The sequence below is a fragment of the Echinops telfairi genome, unplaced genomic scaffold, assembly GCF_000313985.2.
Source record: "Echinops telfairi isolate 266 unplaced genomic scaffold, ASM31398v2 ScPeMD7_23;HRSCAF=83, whole genome shotgun sequence".
NCBI lineage: Eukaryota > Metazoa > Chordata > Mammalia > Afrosoricida > Tenrecidae > Echinops > Echinops telfairi.
Genome location: NW_022103920.1, coordinates 52,624,479 through 52,646,427, shown reverse-complemented (window position 1 = coordinate 52,646,427; position 21,949 = coordinate 52,624,479). Strand labels below are relative to the sequence as shown.

At 39.0% G+C, this 21,949-nt stretch overlaps 1 non-coding gene across 1 annotated transcript; it reads right to left on the bottom strand.

The window, feature by feature from the left end:
- Window positions 1–17,525: 17,525 nt before the first annotated feature.
- LOC115869241 lies at window positions 17,526–17,689 on the bottom strand. The gene has a single exon (XR_004046063.1). It is a non-coding gene; the product is annotated as a U1 spliceosomal RNA (small nuclear RNA).
- Window positions 17,690–21,949: the final 4,260 nt, after the last annotated feature.

The following is a 21,949-nucleotide window of genomic DNA, read 5'->3' as shown; positions in this document are numbered from 1 at the left end:
TCCAAACACTCATTTTGACATCCTCAAGGGAATACAGTCATGTTCTACTTTAAATGTTATTTGAATTTACAGAGCACTAAAAAAGTCAAAAATGAAAAGATCAGGGATTTAGTTTGGAAGCACCAAATTTTTCCACTGAAATTCTCATAGGACAACTCTGACTTCTGTTAAGAATGAGCTGGTGCATTGTTTTGTGTGTGTGTGTGTGTGTGTGTGTGTGTGTGAGAGAGAGAGAGAGAGAGAGAGAGAGAGAGAGAGAGAGAGAGAGAAATTTTCTGATCATTTCCTGATCTTTTTCTCACTAATTCTGTTTTCAATTTTATTAAAACATCTTCATTATCAGCGCCTAAATCTATTCGCGGAAGCATATCCTGAATCCATATGGGGCTTAGTGTTGAGCAGACTTTGTTTAATTTCAGGGGTTTCATTTATTAATAATGTCTCTTTAGATATTTGAAAATAGAGCTATAGCTCTTTCGTGAGTTTTGACATTTACAGTTGCACATCTGTAGTTCTTTCCTCAAATTTCAAATGGCAGAATCCCTTGGCCCTTTATTAATTTACTCATCCTCCTGTTTGGAGTACATGGCTCTGTCCTTCAAACACTGGACTACCAATGGCAAGGTGGGGGTTTCAAACTTACAAAACACTTGAAGGGAGAAAGATGGAGGCTGTGTGCTTTGGCCAAGGTTTATAGCCTTGGAAACTTGCTGTGAGTTGGAATGAACTTGGTTGCAGTAAGGTTTTTCTAACCTTCCATTTTGTGTGCTTTCAGGCAGTTGCAAGGACAGAGCTTAGGAATCAGTCGGCTTCCATACCAGGGCTGCTCACCTAAAGGCCAGCCAATTTGAATCTACTAATCAGTCCATGGAAAATGATCTGCAGGGACTTTCTGAAGGCCTCTAGCATGGGTAGCTTGTAGGGTAACTCTCCCCTGCCCTTGAAGGTTTGCTGGTAGTTGGAATTGGGTCCATGGCAGCAGGTTAGAAATGTCTTAGACAAATATGGAGCTTTAAAGAGAAATCAAAGATGGAATCTTCATCCCCCCAAGTCTTAAAAACTATCATATTATATCAAATGTTCAAATACCTTCTAATATCTTGGATTTAAGCCAACCCAAACTCATTGTCATTGAGTCCATTCTCACTCATAGAGACCCTAAAACACACAGCAGAACTGTCTGCTAGGGCTTCAGATACTGTAAATCTTTTTTTTAAATTAAATAATCATTTTATTAGGGGCTCATACAACTCATCACAATCTGTACATACGCCAGCTGTGTCCAGCACTTTAGTACATATGTTGACTTCATCATTCTTATGACACCCGCTTTCCACTTGAGCCCCTGGTGTCAGCTCATTTTCCCCCCTCCCTCCCCCCTCCCCCTGAACCTCTGATAATTATAAATTATCATGATTTTATCATATCTTACCCCATCCAACATCTCCCTCACCCACTTCTCCGCTGTCCATCCCCCAGGGAAGAGGCCACATGTAGACCTTGTCCTCTGTTCCCCCTTTCTCCCTCTCCTTCCCTCCACCCTCCCGCCATTGCCACTCTCTCCACTAGTCCTGGGGGGTTCATCTGTCCTGGGTTCACTGTATTTCCAGTTCCTATCTGTGCCAGTGCACCTCCTCCGGTCCAGCCGGATATGTAAGGTAGAATTGGGATCATGGTAGTGGGGTGGAGGAAGCATTTAAGAACTAGAGGAAAATTGCATATTTCATCATTACTACACTGCACTCCGATTTGCTCCTCACCTCCCCGAAGCCCTTCTGCAAGGGGATGTCCAACTTCCCTTGGATGGGCCCTGGGTCCCCACTCTGCACTCCCCCTCATTCACAATGTTATGATTTTTTTTTTGGTCTTTGATGCCTGATACCTGACCCTTTCGCCGCCTTGTCATCTTACAGGTTGGTGTGCTTCTTCCATGTGGGCTTTGTTGTATCTCAGTTAGATGGCCCCTTGTTTATCTTCCAGCATGTGGGACCCCAGATTCTGTGTAATTTGACAGCTTGCCACCATCATCTTTCTTCACCGCATTTGCTTATGTACCCGCTTTGTAAATCTTTTTGAGAATAAAAAACCTCATTTTCCCCCATGAAGTGGTTGGCAATTTTGAACTTCTGGTCTTGCAATTAGCAGCCCAACCTGTAATCTTTTATGCCACCAGGTCTTTTATCATGGATTAAGTCTTAATTAAAATTATAGTCAACATCATAAAGCTGCCTAAATCTCAATGACACTTGCTAGAAAGGCCTAGGTGCTAAAGGAACGCCGAACACTTCCTTAGTCATTGGAGGGTCAGTCTTTCAATAAGGATAAAAAAAAAGATGTGTATATGAAGTACTAAATTTGGTGTGTATATTAATTGCTTGTGTGTAAAGATTGGACATTGAATAAGGAAGACCAAAGAAGAATTGATGCCTTTGACTGTGGTGCTTTTGAAAGTACCATGGACTCTTAAGAGACAAACCAATCTGTCTTAGAAAAAGTATGGCCAGAGTGCTCATTAGAGGCAAGGATGGCAAGACTTTGTCTTGCATACTTTGGACATGTTGTCAGGAGAGACTAGTCCCTGGAGAAGGACATCATGTTTGACAACGTGGAGGGGCAGTGAAAATAAGGAAGGTCCTCAGCGAGATATATTGACATAGTGGCCCAGACCATGGGCTGGGGCTTGTGAATGAGTGTGAGGATGGGCCAGGTCCTCAGTGTTTCATTCTGTTGTGTATGGGGTCACTGTGAGTCAGAGCCAACGCAATGGCATCTAACAACAACATAACAATGACTGTAATATTAAGTTTAATCAGTATTTATTCTACATTGTCATTTTTAAGTTGAATTTTTATCCAAGCATTTTACTGAAATGAAGTGAAGACCTTTGCTAGATTAAAAACAATGTTGTAATAGTATGAATAATTCTTGCCTTATTACCTTGTAACCATATAATCATGAATATTTATTTATTTTTGTTTTAAATGATGGTGTTTAATACCTAACTTATAAATATATTTGTTATATGGGAAAAATATAAAACAGTAATAAAATGTGCCTCTGGAGAGGATTGCACCCTAGTCATAGTTCTTGGATGTTTGGATAAAGATACTTAGATTAGATGATTACTACAGGAAAGTTTTTTAATGCCAACCAATGTGTCCATAATACCAGGTGGCAGAGCGCAAATCCAGTGACTCCAACATACTAGCCACCATGAAGGAGGAAGGCAAGTTTGTCTGGCCTGTAAAGATTTACAATCTTGGAGACCCCCTGGCGTTGTTCTACTATGTCCTATCGGGACACTGAGTTTGAATCACTGAATAGCAGTAGGTAATGTAGTATGTGAGTCAGAATGCCTTTTAAAACTTTCATTTGTCATGTCATTGTTAAGCAGCACCATGTTGATTATACTAGATACCACTATTTTAGATGACTACTTTCATTTGCCTACTAGGCACCTGGATGCCAAAAATAAACCTTGCAGTGCACCCTAAGCAGCTGAGAGGCCCAGATCACTATCAGAAAGACTGATAATGATATTATTTTCTTCACTTGAGTGAAAAATAAGTTTGATGATTTTTCAGGAGAGGATATCCATATTATGTTGATAATTTAAAAAAATTAATTGGGGGACCTTACAGATCTTGTAATAATCCATAAATCAATTGCATCAAGCACACTTGTATATATGTTGCCATCATCATTTTCAAAATATTTTCTTTCTAATTGAGCTCTTGGTATGAGCTCCTCTTTTTCCCTGTCCCTTCCCCAACTCCCCACCCTCATGAATCCTTCATCAATGATATATGGTTATTATTATTTTTGTATCTTTCACTGTCTGCTGTCTCCCTTCACCCACCCTTATTTCTGTTATTCATCCCCATCAAGGTGTGTGTGTGTGTGTGTGTGTTATATGCATCACTGTGATAGGTCTCTCCCCGCCTCACCCCCAATCCTCCTGGTGTCCCTATTCCAACTACTGTTCCTGATTATCAGTCTTGGATTCCATGTGTCCAGATGTCTTATTTGTACCAATGCATGTACTCTGGTCTAGCAGGATTTGTAAGGTAGAACTGAGGTCATGATAGTTGAGGGGAGGAAGCTTACACTACTAGAACTAGAGGAAAATTATGTATTTCATCTTTGTATATCTTTGCACGTTCACATTCATGTATTCAAACTAAGACTTCCATTGCAAAATGTCCCATATTTATGTAGTGATACTCTATTTGAAAGCTTATTCATATATATTAATCACCAACTTGATTTAGAAAAACTTGAATCATGCACCTATACAGCACACGTGGCAATCCTTCTCAATATAACTATCTAATTACTTAACACATCAATGGATTCCCCCCACATATTAACTTAATATCCTTAAATAATTTTTATGATTATTATTCCAGATGAAAACTTGAGTATTTTTTCACATTAGAAAGAGATGTGTGTAAAGTAAATTTCTGAAAACAGGTAAAGCACCTTCTAGTATGCTTATTATTCTGTTATACCTTTGTCTAGTTAAGAGCCCCAGAATTTTATTTGTTAATACTAGAAATTGGCAGAAAGTAGTCAGTCCAGGGATTACAGTATATATTTAGCATTTCTAAATTTTGTAAGGTTGCTTGAACTAATTGGCTATATTTCTACTTTGTTTAATTCTGTCCATATATCTTGATAATTTTAGAAAAAAGACAATGGAAGCATAAAGTGCCATTTATTCCAAGTTAGCACTATATATAGAATTAAGGAAATAAAGCATAAAATTGAGTTGTGGATGGGTCAATCTCTCAGGATTGATACAGATTTGATATGTATGTTGCTCAAATCCATCAGCTACTCTTTCATGCCAAAATATGATTGATTGTATTGACCGTGATTTTTAGATATAGAGTTTAATCCCTTTGGAAATAAATAAAATCAGTACAAAAGACTCTCCCACTACCTTAAATAAACATATTTCTCTGCTCAATTTGGAAGTTTATTATGTGTTTTTGAACTAGAGAAAAAACATTTTTGAAAAGTATTGTGTAAATATTGTTGAACTGTTAACACTGGAGACAGTGTTTAACTCTATTGTGATTGGAAAGAAAAAGAAAAATCCCACAAATATATTTCAATGAAGTGAAAACATTCTTCTTTCTTTTCAAATAATTTATTATTGTTGTACTTTAAGGAGTCATTTCACCATTACAGTATACTAAATGCACTGTATATGTGAAAATTGCATTTAAATCAAGAGTAAATAAATTAATAATCACTGAAGAATGCTCCTGCCCTATACATTCAGTCATCCCTAGCCCCAACAAAGATATCTCATCCTGACTGCCTTGTTCCCTGCTCTTGGCAATGTACTGCGTGACCCTCTGCTGCAGAAGCTCCTTGAAGATGGTATTTTGACGATAATGCCTCTTACTCTTTATCATGATCTCGTCTTTCCCCTCATTTCTCCCTCCACATGCAGCTTAGGGGAAAGATATTTATTCATCATGAATGGGCTATTATGAATTATCTTTTATTTTAAATGGATTAAGAGAACAGCCTGCATATTTTTCTTGTACTAAATTGCAATTTCTCTTAGGCTTCTGAAAGAAGAAATTTGTATTTTATTACATAAAATGACAGGTTCAATATATGCTGCTCAGTTACTTTACGTATTGCAATAAACTATTCTATTAAGAAGCACTTGGCCCTCACAGTAGTCATTTGTTGTTATTAGATTCTATGCTTACCAACTTTGACCAGTGCTTTCCACATTAAGTGGCATTACTTGTACAAGGCTTGGAGTCTAACCCAATTAAGCCACTAGAGACAAAAGGAGGCCCAAACTCTCAAGTTTAAAAATTGCCTTTAGAAAGTACTGATTATTCTCCAAAGACTGTACCTTAATTACTAATTGTGGATAGAAAATTATAACTTCATTTTGAATAAGATTTTATTATAAAGCTTCCATTTGTTCTTGTTGCTAATTTTAATCTCCAGGATAAAAAGTTTTCTTTTATGCTAAAATCATAGCTAAGATCTGTCTAATCCTAAATTCTTCACATATTAGATGAGGTTTTGTAACAATAATTTCCAACACTATAAATTTTAATTGGTGGTTTCAAGGAATGTTGAAAGATCACATCTTGATTGCCCTTTCTTCAGGAAAAAGATGTGTGTTCGGTTGTGCATACACACAGGGACCAACACATGTGCACTCCAACCAATTAGAAGAATGCTGGAAATGAATTCAAGGCTTTAGACTGTGCATTCTGTTTATACAGCGATGCCCATAGCTATTATCATCATCTGGGCCCCATTCCATTGTCTGCGTCCCTAAAGATGGGAGCCTAGGAAAATGAAATAAGAAAGACTGATTGCCATGGATTATCTTTTTATTTTTGATGTTGGTCCCCAAGTTCACATCCTCCTTTGCACCTCCTCCACACAGGAGCGCTCATTCCCACAGTCACTTGGGAAATTTGAAATGTTAGATCTCTAAAATTCCATGTACAGACACCAAACATGGGGCATGAGTTATTGACTCAATGATGGGAGGATCGTAATTTCTTTCTCTTTAAAGCAAATCTGTTTGGCCTAGGCAGTTAAGGAAAATCTATCTTAAACATTATTCCAAACATAATTGGGTGTGTGATGAAAGGACAAGAACCCATTGGAAATGTAAACTCTTTATGGCATGCTGTTTCGCAGAATTGGTGCCCAGCAGTCCCTCAGATTAGTTGTAGTCGAATGGGAGCACTTGAACTACTTAAATGGTTGTAAATCCCCTTCAGACCTGTATGAAATTTTTTTTTGTACCAAGGTAAGCAAAAATTGATTGCTAACTGGGGTTTCAGTTCACACATGTATGTTGTTGTTTTTCCATCTAAAATGTACTTAAACAGTTATTTGCAATCAGTGTATGGCTGAAGACAAATTTATCTCAGCAATGCACATATCTTAGTTTTGTAGTGTGTCTTTGCAAGGGGCAGGGACAATGAAAACAATGACTTCCTTGTGAATTTGCTGGATCAGCTTAATTTAAAGCAGAGAGCTCCACCCGGTCATGTGTTTTGTTTATTTTGGGTCAGTGTGCCACAGGGTAATCTTAGTAAATTTTCTTGAAAGACACAGGACAATCACAAAGGTTCAGTTAGGAAGAAATTGAGAATAAGGCCATGAAATTTGTGCAAAAGAATTTTTTCCATTATGACAATGTATTTACTCCAGTGTCCTATGATACTTTCATTGGAAATCCTTGCTCTATCCACCCTATAGACCTGTTTGGCAATAATTTTAGAATAATGAATATGTAGCAAGTCCCAAGGATTTGGTGATTAAAAATGTCTCAAATGCTCAACTCTTCCAAGATATTATTCTGCTCCCTTTGTCCCCCACTCCTCCCTTGAGAATATCCCCTTACGTCCATGGATTCTGTGGCTCACAGCAACATCTCACAGAAATTCATGAAACTTTGTGGAATTGTCTCAAATGGTGGTGAATATTGTTCAGTCCCTGGTCAGAAGGTCAGGCAGAGGTGAGCCAAATGCCGGGTCCACACCTTGATGCCCCAAATGTTTAAACCTTGCTTGTATGAAAGCTCAGTCAGGAAATAAGGGTATGGCATTTCAGCTGAGCTGATGTGTTAAAACCAGTAAATACACTCAACAAAGGAAGGTGTCTTAAGTTACACTCTCTACTAAGGTAAAGGCAAAGATACCCCCAAGGAAACAAAGAGTGTGGCTAGGAGCAGGTCTTAACGCCACACTGTTCTTTCCATTAGTATAGTAGAGAATTATAGTTAGAATTTCCACATTAATTGGACATTGGACAACTGATCCTGCACCTGCAGACTTCTTATCATTCCCAAAACAACATTAAAAGGAATACAGTTGGGTTCCTTAAGAATGTCAAAACTTTCATTTTGGCATGGTGTAAATCAAATAGTGCAGGATACTTTAGGTTTAGAGAGAAGGAGAAAGAATCTTCAGAATTGCATTGACCTTGATAGAGGATGTGCTGAGGAACAATATTTTCACATTTTGGATATTTTGGTTTTATAAAGATTGCTATGGTTTATAGCATTACCTTTTACTTATTTTCATGTATAGAACCATTTTGCACAGTGTAAGATGTAAGGTGCTTGTGTTAGGCAGGGTTCTCTAGAGAAACAAAACCAGGACACTTATGATTGTGTGTGTGTGTGTGTGTATTTATGGGGCTATACAGCAAGAAGGCATATAATGGCTAAAGAGTCCACACAGCAGTACAGAGGATTAGTTCGACTCACTTTGTGGAACAGTTAATGTACTGAAGGTCCTTCAGCTCACGGGGGCTTCAATCCAACATCAAGGAAACAGAAAGGCAGGCAGTCACCCAGGAGGCGGCACACAGCAGGGTGGGACAGCAACAGTCAATAGCACAGGGACTTAGTGAAGCAGGCCCTGTTGGGATCTCAAACTCAAGCGATGTACACACCAGCAGCATGGCAAAGCATGGAGCCTTAAATTCTAGTGACATGATCCATGGGTTGGCTGCTTGGCCCACAGGTAGTGCAGCACATGGGTGAAGAAAAGAACTAGCGCAAGCAGCAGCATACTGCTCCGATCACCAGGGAGGAAGAGAGATAGGATGCCGGCCTCAAAAAGTATTTATCTTGGTTGCGCTCCAATCAAGCTATGACCTGATGAAACTCTGCCCACACGTTCCTATGGAGGCCTAGTTGATGTAAGAAACCTAACTATCACAGTGCTATACCAAATTAATTTTATTCTAATCTGTTATAAATATCTATTTCTATGAGTATGAAAACTTTTTTATTTTTTCCCCTCATGATTACTGTTTAAAATAAGACATAAAGTTAATGTTTCTTTTTTGTTGTTAGGAAAATAATCACATTTTAACACTGAGAAGAAGCTTCCTGCCAAAAAGAAACAATGCTGTTGCTTGACCACATCCAGGATATTTTTAGATTTCTCTGAAATGTTCTCATGAAAGAAAGAATGTTATAATATTTCTCCATTGTATCAATTTACTATTCATCAACTAAATAAAAATTCTCACCTAGTTAGTTTTGAGAGGTAAGATTAAAAATTGAATATTATTTCAACACGTTTGTCTTTAAAAATGAAAACAAGCAAACAAGCGCTGAGTGTCTGCTAATTAGCAGACATGCCTTCCAGGGCATAGAAACTTAGAACGCTACTCCAAATACGTGGTCCAATCTCAAGTCAATGTCTTTTTTTTCCCTTTTTTTAAGCAAAAGGGAAGACATTTCATTGGAGCCCATACAGGAAGGGCCCAGTATCCCCTACTGTGTGGGAATGACCAGGCAAAGAGTCACACCATTCACTGTACCCCCCTATCCCAGAGGGACTCCCCTTGAGCCGAGCCTCAAAGCCCCAGGACTGGCTGGGGATGGGGCCGGCCAACATCTATTATGAATTTTCAAAACCAACAGAAAGTAAACAACTTTGAAAGCAACCAAGCTCCAGTAGTAATTTCCAGTCTTATCTCGGGTTTCATGTAGCCAGTTGGCTATTAAAATAAAAAGTACCTTTGCAAGTGGAATCACAATCTCATGTACTTGCAAACACAGTTTAAGACTTTTAGGATTTTTTCCAATGATATCAACTTAATGATGTACTGAAAGATGCATTATAATATTCTTTTCTAGCATAGCATTTTGTTGCACTAACTCAGAACCTACATATTGCTAAAGATGATAAAGATGCTGAGCAATAAAGTTATTAAATCCAAGGATCAATTTCCCAGTGTAAAGCTTAGTGGCTGTGTGACCATTATAATAATAATCTCTACCTCAGTGAATTGTTAAGGACAATAATTGTGATGGAAACAAAGCTTGATTCTAATGTATATTTAGAAAATGAAAGATGGCCATAAATTATTTGACACTCAAAAAGTTGATATCTAATCTTCCCTCTTGAATCTGGGTTAACTTGTTTGTGAGTTGCATAAGCAATGGAGTATGGAGAAAGTGATATACTAATTCCATGCCTGGTCTTTATGAAGGCCACTGGCAGTTTCTGTCTCAGGTCCAACCAATAAAAAGGAAGTCCAAGTAGCCTTCAGAAGGTGGGTGACACATGTTTTTTCTGTTGGCAGGCACCATCCAGTCGGTTCTGACCCATAGCAAGCAACCTTACACACAGCAGAACGAAACGGCCCGGGCCTGCGCCATTTACACAGGTGTCCCTATGATTGAGCCCATTGTTGCAGCCATGATGTTCATCCATCTCCCTGAGGGCCTTCTCTACCTTGACACCACGACACCTGACCAAACAAGATGTCCTGGTGCAGAGACTGAGACAAAGTCTTGCCATTCTTGCCTCTAAGGAGCTCTCTGGCCTTGCTTCTAAGATAGATCAATTTGTCCTTTTAACAGTGCATGGGACTTTCAACTTTCGCCTAAAGCATCACAATTCAAATGCATCATTTTTTCTATAGTCTTCCTTATTCAATATCCAACTTTTACATTCATATTAGGCAATTGAAAATACAACGGCTTGGGTCAGGCACACCTCAGTCTTCAAAGGAACCTTTTGGCTTTCCAATACTCTAAAGAGGTCTTGCGCAGCAGATTTACCTAATATAACACATCTTTTGAACTCTTGACTTCTGATTCCATTAGCATTGATTGTAAATCCCAAGTAAGATACTATCCTTGATGATATCAACCTTTTATCCATTTATCATGATGCTACCTATTTGTCCAGCTGTGAGCATTTTGGCATTCTTTACATTGAATTGCAATCCATACTGAAGGCTGCAACCCTTGACTTTCATCAGCAAGTGCTTCAAGTTCTCCTCACCCTTAGCAAGCAGAGTTACATAATCCACAGATCTCAGGTTGTGAATAAGCCTTTCTCCAATCCAGATGCCACCCTCTTTTTCATATAAGCCTGCTCCTCTGATTATTTGCTTAGCACATAGATTGGATAAGTATGGTGAGAGAGTACAGTCCTGTCTCACATGTTTCCTGATTTTAAACCATGTGGTATTCCCTTTTCTATTCACATAACTTCCTCTTGATCGATGTACAAGTTCCTTGTGAGAACAATGCCGTGTCTGGAACCCTTCTTCTTCTTCAGGTTACCTATAGTTTGTTAGCTCCACACAACTGAATGCCTTTTCATAGTAAATAAAATGCAAGTAAGCATCCTTCTGATATTCTATGCTTTGAGCCAAGACACACCAGACTTCAGCAACAAAATCCTTGTTTCAAGTTTTCTCCTAAAACCGGCATGAAACTCTGGGAGCTCCCTGCAATGCACTGCTGCAACAGTTGTTGGATGATCTTCCACAACATTTTACTGCCGGGTTATATCAATGATATTTCTTTATAGTTTGAGCATTCTTTGGGGTTATTGTGGCAGTTAACATAATCTATTCTCAACTTGAGGAAGGAGTAGAGTCTAGCCTGTCAATCAGATCATAGCCAATGAGGCCTCTGTGTGGGCATGGCCTTCTCCTTATGATTCTGGGAAATCCTATCTTCCTTCCTGGAATGCGATGCATTCCTGTTGACAAGCCACATGGAGATATGTTGATGGAGCCAGAGCCCTGGATCTGGAGGAGCCATGTGGAAACCCACACTAGCACTGAGATGCTTCCACTGCCACTGGATCCCCAAGACTTTCCACCCACAGGCCTGGGATCTTCCTGCATTTGGCATCATTACATGTGTTGTGTGAGTCTGAAGATGAATTTATAGTCTAGTATCAGACATATCATCCAGTATCAGACTTTTGAACTTGATCTGGACTGGGCTGGGATGTTTTCTCAATATACAATTACTCTTTGATGTAAAGTTCTCTCTTACACACATATGAGTGTCTCTGGATTTGTTTCTCTAGTCAACCCAAACTAACACAGCTACCTGTCTTTGGAATGGACACGAATATGAATCTCCTCCAGTCTATCATAAAACGAGCTGTCTTCCAAATTTGCTGGACTATGAGGGGTACCAAGAAAAACCCCAAAACAAACAAAACACCCAGAATATTTTTCAAAGCTATTTAATTTTTTTTTATAAAACAAACTTATCACCTTCAAAGTACTCTCCATTCCACATAATACATTAGTCAAATCTGCAATTCTACTTTTAGAAACATTTTCCAACTCATCTGTTTGGATGGCTGACAGCATTTCCATCATTTTTTATTACCTTTTTATTACATGCATTTTTATGACCGTTTTTACATCGTCAAGTTGCTGTCCTCCTTGTCCCTCTTCATTCATGGAAACAATGAAGCCATATGGAGTGAGGTCAGGTGAGTAAGGTGTCTTGGGCAAGAGAATCATGTCTTTTTTTCTTTTGCCAAAAAATGGTGCACTGAGATGGCTTTGTCAGCAGGTGCATTGCCATGGCAGCAAAACCAGTCCCCCATCTGCCACAAATTAGCCCTTTTTCAGTTGCACACGGTTACACAATCTTTTCAGAACTTCTAAATAAAAAGCTTGATTAGCAATCTGACCTAGTAGAACAAACTTTAAACACTATGAGTCAACATTTTCATCCATTAAGGAAGTTGATGGACGTCCATAATGTTTGTCCTCCATTGACATTTGACCATTTTGAAATGAGAAAACCACTTTTACACTTTAGTTTTTCCCATAGCACTGTTCTTGTAAGCGAAGTTCAACATCACAACAGTTTCTGTGGAATTTTTCCCAAGCAGGAAACAAAATTTCACAGATGCGCGCTGTACTCTTAAATTGCCATCACAAACAATGAGGTTTGAGTGAAACTGCTTTTATGAAAAAATTCAGTGACCAAAGAGAACCTTCCCAGGTGTTGCCACTGAGTGCACTAACTCAGAGTGAGTTACGTGGTGCTTGCTTCATGGGAAAAAATGCTAAATAAGAAAACTCTGCCCACTGGAACTTTTTTACCGTTAATTTGGAGGTACCCCTCGTAGATGAGTGAGTGCTTCCAGTGCTTCATCAGTTTGCTGAAACATTTTAATTGGTATTCTATCAATTCCTGGAGCCTTGTTTTTTACTGATGCTTTCATTGTCGCTTGGACTTCTTCCTTCAGCATAATTGGCTCTTGCTCCCAAAATGGTGGAATGCTGACTAGTTCTTTTTGGTACAATGACTTTGTATTATTGCCATCTTCTTGTGATGCTTCCTGCATCATTCAATATTTTGCCCATAGAATCTTTTAAGATTGCCACTCAAAGGTTGACTTTTTTCTTGAGTTCTTTCAGTTTCAGATGTGCTCAGGATGTTCTTCCCTTTTGGTTTTCTCCTTCTAGGTCTTTGACATTTCATTATAATATTTGGCTTTGTCTTCTCGAGCTGTGCTTTGAAAGTTTCTTTTGCCTTTGGGGTCATCCTTTCTTCCATTTGATTTAGCTACTCTATAATTAAGAGGAAGTTTCAGAGTCTCTTCTGACATCCACTTTGATTTTACCTTTCTTTCCTGTCTTTTGAAGGACTGTTTTTCTTTAGGTCCTCCCACAGCAGATCATTAGTGTTCAGTGCTTCAAATCTGTCCTCAAAATGTTCTTGAACTCAGGAGGAATGGACTCGAGTACGTGTTGCGGCTCTGCTGGATTTGTTTTCCTTTTCTCCAGCTCTGTCCAGAACTGACATACGAGCACTGGACGGTCTGCTCCACAGTCAGTCCTTGGCCTGGTTTTAGCTGCTGCTGGATCAGCTTCTCCAGAATCGCTTCCCACAGATGTTGTCAATTTCATTTCCGCGTGGTCCATCTGCAGGAGTCCATGTGTACAGTCACCTTTTGCGTTTTTAGAAAAAGGTATTTGCAATGAACACGTCATTGGTCATGTTGCAAAATTCTATCATGTGACCTTCCGTTTTGTTTCTATTAACAAGACCTTATTTCGCAACTACTTTTGCTTGTTGTTTCATTTTTACCTCTACCAATCTTCATAGATTCATACTTCATACATTTCAAGTTCTGATCATCATCAGATTTTTTGCACCTGTTTCTCCTGACCTTGAGTCATGCCCCATCAGCAAATGAAGATCCTGAAGGCATCCCTCCCACCTGCTTAACCCTACTCACATCGCCATGGTCAATCCACTCTGAGAAATCAGCTCCTCCTCAATCCCATTTTAGTACACACAGCCCTGAGCAGCCCCTCCTCTGCCCCTGCCTCCAACAATGTTCTGCGTCCATTCTCAGGCCATCAGTATCTGACAATATTTCCAAGCTCAGCATGTTACCAGTGGCCCCTTCCTACAAATGGGGGAGCTGCCTGAGCCCTTCTTTGTTGTCTGTTCTTTGTTGTCTGGAAGCTCGGCTGAAACCTGTTCACTTTGGGTGACCCTGGCATTTGGAGAACCAGTGACACAGCTCTCCACATCACAGCCACCCCCAAGCCACCCCGGGATGACACTGACAGCCAAGTGGCGGTGATGTCACAAGAAGGAGCACAATTAGACAACACGTGAGGAAAGAGGTAACGTGGGGCATACATTCTGTCTTCAAGTAGCTCTAGCCTCAGCCTCTATGCAATGTCATTAGATACCTTTAAGTGAGAGAGATTTAGTTGAACCTCATTAATTTACAAAACTACAAAATAGGTATTTTAAAAAAATATATAATCAATAAAATTCTAAAAATGATCTAAGATGATTTGTTCATTCTTTTAACAATGTATTTTGCACAGCCCTGATGGCACAGTGAGCTAAGCTTTGGGGTCTTATTGCAAGATTGGCAGTTCAGCCCTACCAGCCACTCGGAAAGAGGACGACGATGCTATCTGATCCCATGATAGTCTATGGAGCAGTTCTACTCTGCGATACATATATGGTTGCTCTGAGTGACAGTAGTCCGCTGGACAGCAGTTGGCTTATTTTTTATGAAAAGTTTCTAGGACTACATCAATAAATAAAACAGAATTGCTGTTCTTATGAAGATTATACTCCAGTAGGAGGCAACCCAAACCAGGATCTCTCTGGTTTTCAGTGTTCTATGGTTAGGACTTTTTAGATCATGATAACAAGCTATGATCTAATTCTTCTTGTACAATGACTCAAGACCAGTTATATAAAATGAATGCTCCAGAGAAATTTGACAGTGGGTTGGAAACTAATAGTTATTGAACACCAACTAGTCACTAAGCACGGTACTTAAACATGTTTTACATAATCTTATCATTTGACATAAATGACTATCTTCGTTACTGTAATCCACATGTATCTATACGAGAGCTTAAAAGAGACTCATGATAGATGTGAGTGAATTTTCCTTATGTGACCTTTGTTGCTGCTGTTATGGTTAGGTGTCTTCAGTCACTTCCTACTCACAGCACAGCAAAGCTTGGTCCCCTGCTCACAATGATTCGGGTGTTTGAGCCCTTATTGCAGCCGCTCTGTGTATCCATCTCAGTGAATTGCTGCTGCTTTTTTGTTCATCCTCCACCGCGCATGATGCCCTCCTCCAGAGACTGCCCGTGCAACTACCACGTCCAAAGCCGAGAGAAGTTTCATCATCCTCACGTGTAGGAAGCAACCCGGCTGTGCGTATTCACTTTATGCGTCCTCGGTGCTGCGGTCGGGTGCCGTGGAGCTGTTTCTGACTCGCAACGACCCGATGGATAACAGCACTCAACATGAACCAGTTCCGCGCCCTCCGCACCTTGTTCTTATGTTTGAGCCCATTGTTGCAGACACTGTGTCAGTCCTTGAAAGTCTTATTTTCGGAGGATCCTTTACTTTATGCCCTTTTGCAGGGAATGGACTCTCCGGGCAACATGTCTCCCATCCTTGCTTCTTTCAACGTTATCATTTCTTTGGCCAACATCATAAGAGAGATGCATTGATTCTTCTTTGGTCTTCTTTATTCATTGTTCAAGTCCCACATGCACACGGGGAGATTGAAGATGTGATGGGCTAGGCTCTGCCCACACCTTGTCCTCAAAGCGACATCCTTGTTCTTCAGCACTACAATGCCTTATTCTGTATGTGTGACAATATAATCTGAAAACGTGACCGAATTCAGATGTCTCTGCATTCAGACCTGCAACTAATTCCAGAGAGTTTCTTAAATATATTATTTTATCAAATATAAGTCAATAAATAGTAATATTTATATTTTAAATGACAAATTTGTTGGTTTTTCTACATGAAAAGGACTGATTCCGTGGCTGTACATTGATTCTTTTCATCGATGAGCTCCTTTTCTTTATGCCCTTAAGGAAAGTAACACAGAAATTGTCCTGAGCAAAACAGCAAAGTGGATGTTATATATCATTAGCTTTTTGGTTTCTTCAAATTTTCACATTCCCTCAGGGATAGTTCTTCCTCTCTTGTCCTTGCTCCACCACAGCAGAGGCCAGTGCCCTCAGCATTATATTTTGTCAAAGCCTGGCCTACGGTAAATATTCATTTTAGATTATAGAATCTTAGACATCCTTCAGTGCTCTGGAATATTATGGACAGTCAGGGCCTTTATGGTGTACATTACAGTCAATTTAGAATCAACATGGTGAAATAAAAGTTAAAGTATGAGATATAGAAAATATAAATATAAATACACACACATATGAACAAAAGTACCGAAATGGGGGCTAGATTTCTTACAGTTTATCTTTAAAACATTTTTATTGTAAATTCCACAAGTGTCCTCAGAAAGGTTTTTGGACACATCATAAAAGTGAACAATGGACACCATGATTGGAAGTGGAGTGTGTGTTTCTGCGAGCATCTGGCATAGGCATCTGTTGGAGAGAGGGCACCAGCTCATTGTTCCTTCCTGTGTGGAAGGTCTAATTACGCCGCAGCCATCTACAGAAGCCCAGAGTGTACTTCCAATCAGGATTCAAAGGTTTCTATGTGTTTAGAGACCTCCTAGATCAGTAATTCTGCAGTGTGGATCTCAGCAAAGGTTCTCACACTTCCATTCTTAGAACATACACAAGCTTCAATAACTATTATGAGACACTAGGGCTAGTTCTAAGACATGATCGTTATGATAGAGAAGGGCTATGATAAATGGAGCTTCAATAAGTTAAGTTTCTAAGGGTACTATAAGTTTAATTATGTTCACTTAGAAAGAGCGCTTTATACTTTTATAAATAATCCTCTGTGATAAAGATCTTGCATTAAATTGCACAACCTTTAAAAGAGTGTTTTGTCTAAGACTTATAGGCCCTCACTCCCTTTTACCCATCCTGTTTTGTCCCTCCCTTTATTTCCCCTTCCCTTCTCCTTACTCCTTTTTCTTTCAGTCTGATTTATTGATTCAGCCTTACAACTCATGCTGAGTTGTGCTCACATATATTTGACTCCATATAGCTGATAATTGTTCTTAAATATTTTTTTCTTTTTCAATTAGATCCTCTCTACTCTAGGGAATTTGTAGAGATGTTGCCCATATGGTCAGTTCTTATGATGTATATATGCAATTTTCTTGTATATCTCTTCTAACAATGCTATCCCACTTATCCATTAATGTTCAAAGAATTACCTATACATTCTCTTTCTCTAAGCTATCTTGTGCCTAGGAATTGCATTTAAGATTACTTTTTAGTATTTTTTTTTCTTATAGGGGAAAGCGCGAACACAGTACTCCACTACCACAAATTATGCACTCGAGTTTCCCACATTTGGGGAAATCGCAGGGGTCAGCACATCCGGAGTGCAATGGATCAGTCTCGCCCTGGGAAAACCACCTTCGTGATCATGGTATCTCCCCTGCCAGGTAAGTATAACTTTTTAATCTTAAAATAGTCAAAATGCCACATTGATAGATTGAAATATATTTCCCCTGTAAATGATTAGTGCCAAGAAGAAAATAAATCATTCTTTTATTTAAACTGAGTCCAAGACTGAAAATGAAAGAGGAATGAAAATTTGTGAGGAAAGCTGAAGCCATCCATGGTCCTCCTGGGATCAAGAGGGCATTGGTGGATGGAATGCCCTGCCTGGTGGGGATCAAGACTGAAAACATTATACTCAGGATGAAAAACGAAACTGAATTCACTTAATAGGACCAGCAAATGAGAGCTCATCACTGCCCTTTCCCAGCAAAGAAAAGAAGAAAAGGAAAGCCAGCTTCCCTGGACCCCACCGAGATGTAGTTTCCATAGATGTCTACTGATGGTATAGATTGATTTCACAGACACACACAAAGTCTGTATACTGAGAACATAACTGAGGGACCAGATTATATGAAGGAAAATGTCACATCAGGATTGGAGAAAGAAGGCTTTTTATCAACCCGGGATATGCAGATGCCACTACCATGCCTGCTGAAAGCAAAGAGGACTTGAAGTACTTAATGATGAAGATCAAAGAAATACTTTTTTAAAATGAGAGAGAGAGGGGAAGGTAAAGGGAAGTCAGATAACTGGAAATGGAACAATCAGGACAGAAACAATGAGACTGTTATTACAGTGTTAAGTCCATTTGTAGCCAATTTCACGGAATAACTTGTGCAAAAAATACTGAATGGGAACCTAGTTGTGTCAACTTTCACAGGAAGTGCAGACATTTCTAATAGAAACTAAAATTATTAATGCTCCCAACTAAAATGTATGGTATCAAATTGAATTCACTAGATATAGCAAATGTTTCACCTCCTGCATTTATGTATTTTTTCTTTTGCGTGATCCCCATAGTTTGCTCTTCTATTCTCTCTCTCTTTCTCTCTCTCTGAGATCCAATCACTTTATTGAATAGTCTCTGGGGGACCAAAGATGTGGCACTCAATGAAGTCTTACGACGTCATGTACTGGATGTCTGAGACCTCGCATGGCTGAAAGCTATCCTCTGTAAATCAAGTCAGAGTGAAATGATCGATAAATTCAAGTTAACTATACCTAGATAAAACACATTACAGTGATAATGTGCCTTGTGTCCTATTACATCACCTCAGAACATAAATTGCAGACAATTTACTTTGCATAAACCATGGCCTCTGCACTAAGTAGATTCTCCAGAAACCAAAAAATGACATCCGTTTATGGGAGTGTGCAGTTTGGGGGGCTGTACTCTCTGTGAAAAAGAGAGAGAGATGGAGATGGAACACTTACATGTGATGCAGATCACAAAAGTTAGGCACTAGACCTAGTGGGGGAGTGGGAACCGAGATTTCTCACGAGTTACACCTTGTGGAGACAGTTTCATACCTTGCCTGCAAAGCCACCCAGTAGAACCAATTAACATGGAGTTTATTTCAACTCATGGCAACTCCAGATGTGTCAAATCACAACTGTACTACATAGGACTTTTAATGGCTTTGGATATCTGTTATAAGACTTTTCTGATTAGGTATTTTTGAACCTCCAATATTTCTGTGAGCTGTTAAAATAATTAGCTAACCCAAGCAGACCCTAGAGTAATGACCAACTAGAGACTCTTCACACACATTTCCCTGCCTCTGGACACCTACTCTTCCCTTGAAGCGAGACTGAGCATCACGTTCGGAGTCTGCCCCACCATAGAATGTTTAAATATAAAATCTATCATATGCTACATAATTTCAAATAGTCTCCTATTGTCATCCATGGATTTAAATATCAGCAGAAAACCCAACAATGAAATATTTAACATAATTACTTTTGAAACTATATACAGTAGTTGTCTTATGCTCTAGTTCAAAGCTAATTGAGACGAATTAATTTCATTTTGACATACTACAGCTCATTGATCTGTGTAATTTTAGTTATTTTATATTAGTTATATATACATTTTAAAGAAGAACTTTTAAAGATTCATTCAATTTCTGAGTTTATTCCTATTTGAGATAGCTATGCCAACTATGCAGCTTATTATTGTAATCACAGAACATTAATTCATTGACAATTGACTGTGAAATATATGTTATTTAAGCAAGTTATCTTTGTATTTGTAGCAGTTCAACATACGACTTCCTAAAGCTGGAGGTCAAATTAAAATCACGTGCTGTAACTTTCAGGCTCCTGGTAGGAAACAGACAGCCTCATGAAAAGCTGAAGTAAGCCACCAGCCTCTCCGTGGGAGAAAGAGGAGGCTTTTTACTCCTGTAAAGATGTACTGTCTCGAAAACCCACAAAGGGCAGTTCTACTCTGTCTTCTACTCTGTCTACTAATCAGAATTAATTCGGTGGCAGTCAGCTTGTTTTGTTTTTATCCTTGGTTTTATGAAGGAACATTTCAGAGATGTTAGCAGAACTAAAGGAACTAAGAAGGAATAGTGAAGAACCCTACAACCAACAATAACAGTGGAACCCTGGTGGCACAAGAGGTAAGTGCTTGGCTGCTGTCCGAAAGGTTAGCAGTTCAAGCCCACCTAGAGGCTCCAGAGAGAATGCCCTGGCCGCTGGTTTTTATGAAGATTCCTGCCATGAAAACCCTCCGGGGCACTTCTACTCCTTCAGAGCTAAATCATTCTCTTATCCAGTGCTGAGAAAATAAGGAAGAGGTTATTAGAACCCAGAAAAGGAGGAGTTGTAGAAGGGAGCCCTCTGACAAGAGTAGTATTCTAGGAAAAGAACTGAAATCCTTGCCAAAGTGTAGTACAGGAGGTAACGGTCCTTAACCCAACATTTAGGATCCTATTTCTGAATGGCGATGCTGCTGAAGCAATGAGATAGGCGTCTAGTTTGGCAACCTTGAAGATTTGGAGGATGAAATCTGCACGGAGACCAAGGCCAAGTCCTTCAGAGAACCTGTTGCTCCTGCTGCTCGTGTCAATAAAAACTTACTCTGAGGAAATATTTAATTCTTCCATTTATTTCTTCACCCTACTTGCTTGTAATTACTAAAGTGATGATCAGATATAGATTCAACTGAGTTTTCAAAACTTAGACATTATGGAGGACATGCTGGAGATTCCGAGTACAGACATGTCCTACATGAACTGAAAGGGACAATGACGTCTTGAGAGAATGAGTCTTGGTTGGGTCACAACCTTCAAACAACAGGTGATTTTTGCTTCCCTTACAAGTGGCCTTAATTCAAAAGTAGCATCTGGAGGCTTGTTTTCCTTATATTGCATGTGGATACTTGAATTGCAGTTAGCAAAAAGAGTAAGGAATAGTTGATTCTATGTGTGTCATTTTGAAATCTGACAGGAAAGTTAAGTTTCTGTATGTATTGAAGAATGAGATATTAAAGGCAGCAGGTATTCAGAAACTCTGCTTTTTGACGGTTAAATTATTAGCTTTGTTCAGGAGGGCAATGTTTTTCTATGTCTCCAAATAATTTTCTCTTATCTCTCTAGGGCCTTGGTGGCAAGCACAAGATCATTTTTAGAAGTAGTAATTTGATGAAAGTAACAATATAATGAAGATAGACAGAGCATGCATTATTTGGAAAATTCAATATATTATTTCAAAACAAAAGGGAAGAACACAATATGTTTCCAGCCAGAAGTACAGAAGAAAAAAAATCAAGTTTTTAGTTGAAGTATTCTCTGGGCAAAATATTGAACGATGCAGGAAATATCAAAAGAAGGTGAACAGAATAAACAAAAAACATTGGTTGGCATTCAAATATTTCAAGGTAGCATATGATCAAGGGCCTGTTGAAGGTATTGAATCCCTACCAAGGTATTGAAGGACGAAGTCTAAGTTGCACTGGATACATTAGCAGAAAAAACCCCCAAGGCTTTAGGAATTGGCAAAATACCAATGGAAATGTTTCAACAAAGTAATGGAGTGCTATAAGCACTCACAAATTATGTAAGGACATTTAGAAGACCAATACCTGGCCAACTGATGGAAGAGATCCATCTTTGTGTATCCATTCCAAATAAAGAATGCAGAAATTATTAAATAATATCTTTAATTCACATGCAAGTAAAATTTTGCTGAAGATAGAATTCAGAAACAGCTGAAGCAGAACATTTTAATTGGATCCAAAACTAAAACTCATTGAAGTAACACTCAAGAAATCAAATGATGAGGGCAATGAATGTACAAATGCGCTTTACACAATTGATGTATGTATGGATTGTGATAAGAGTTGTATGAGCCCCTAATAAAA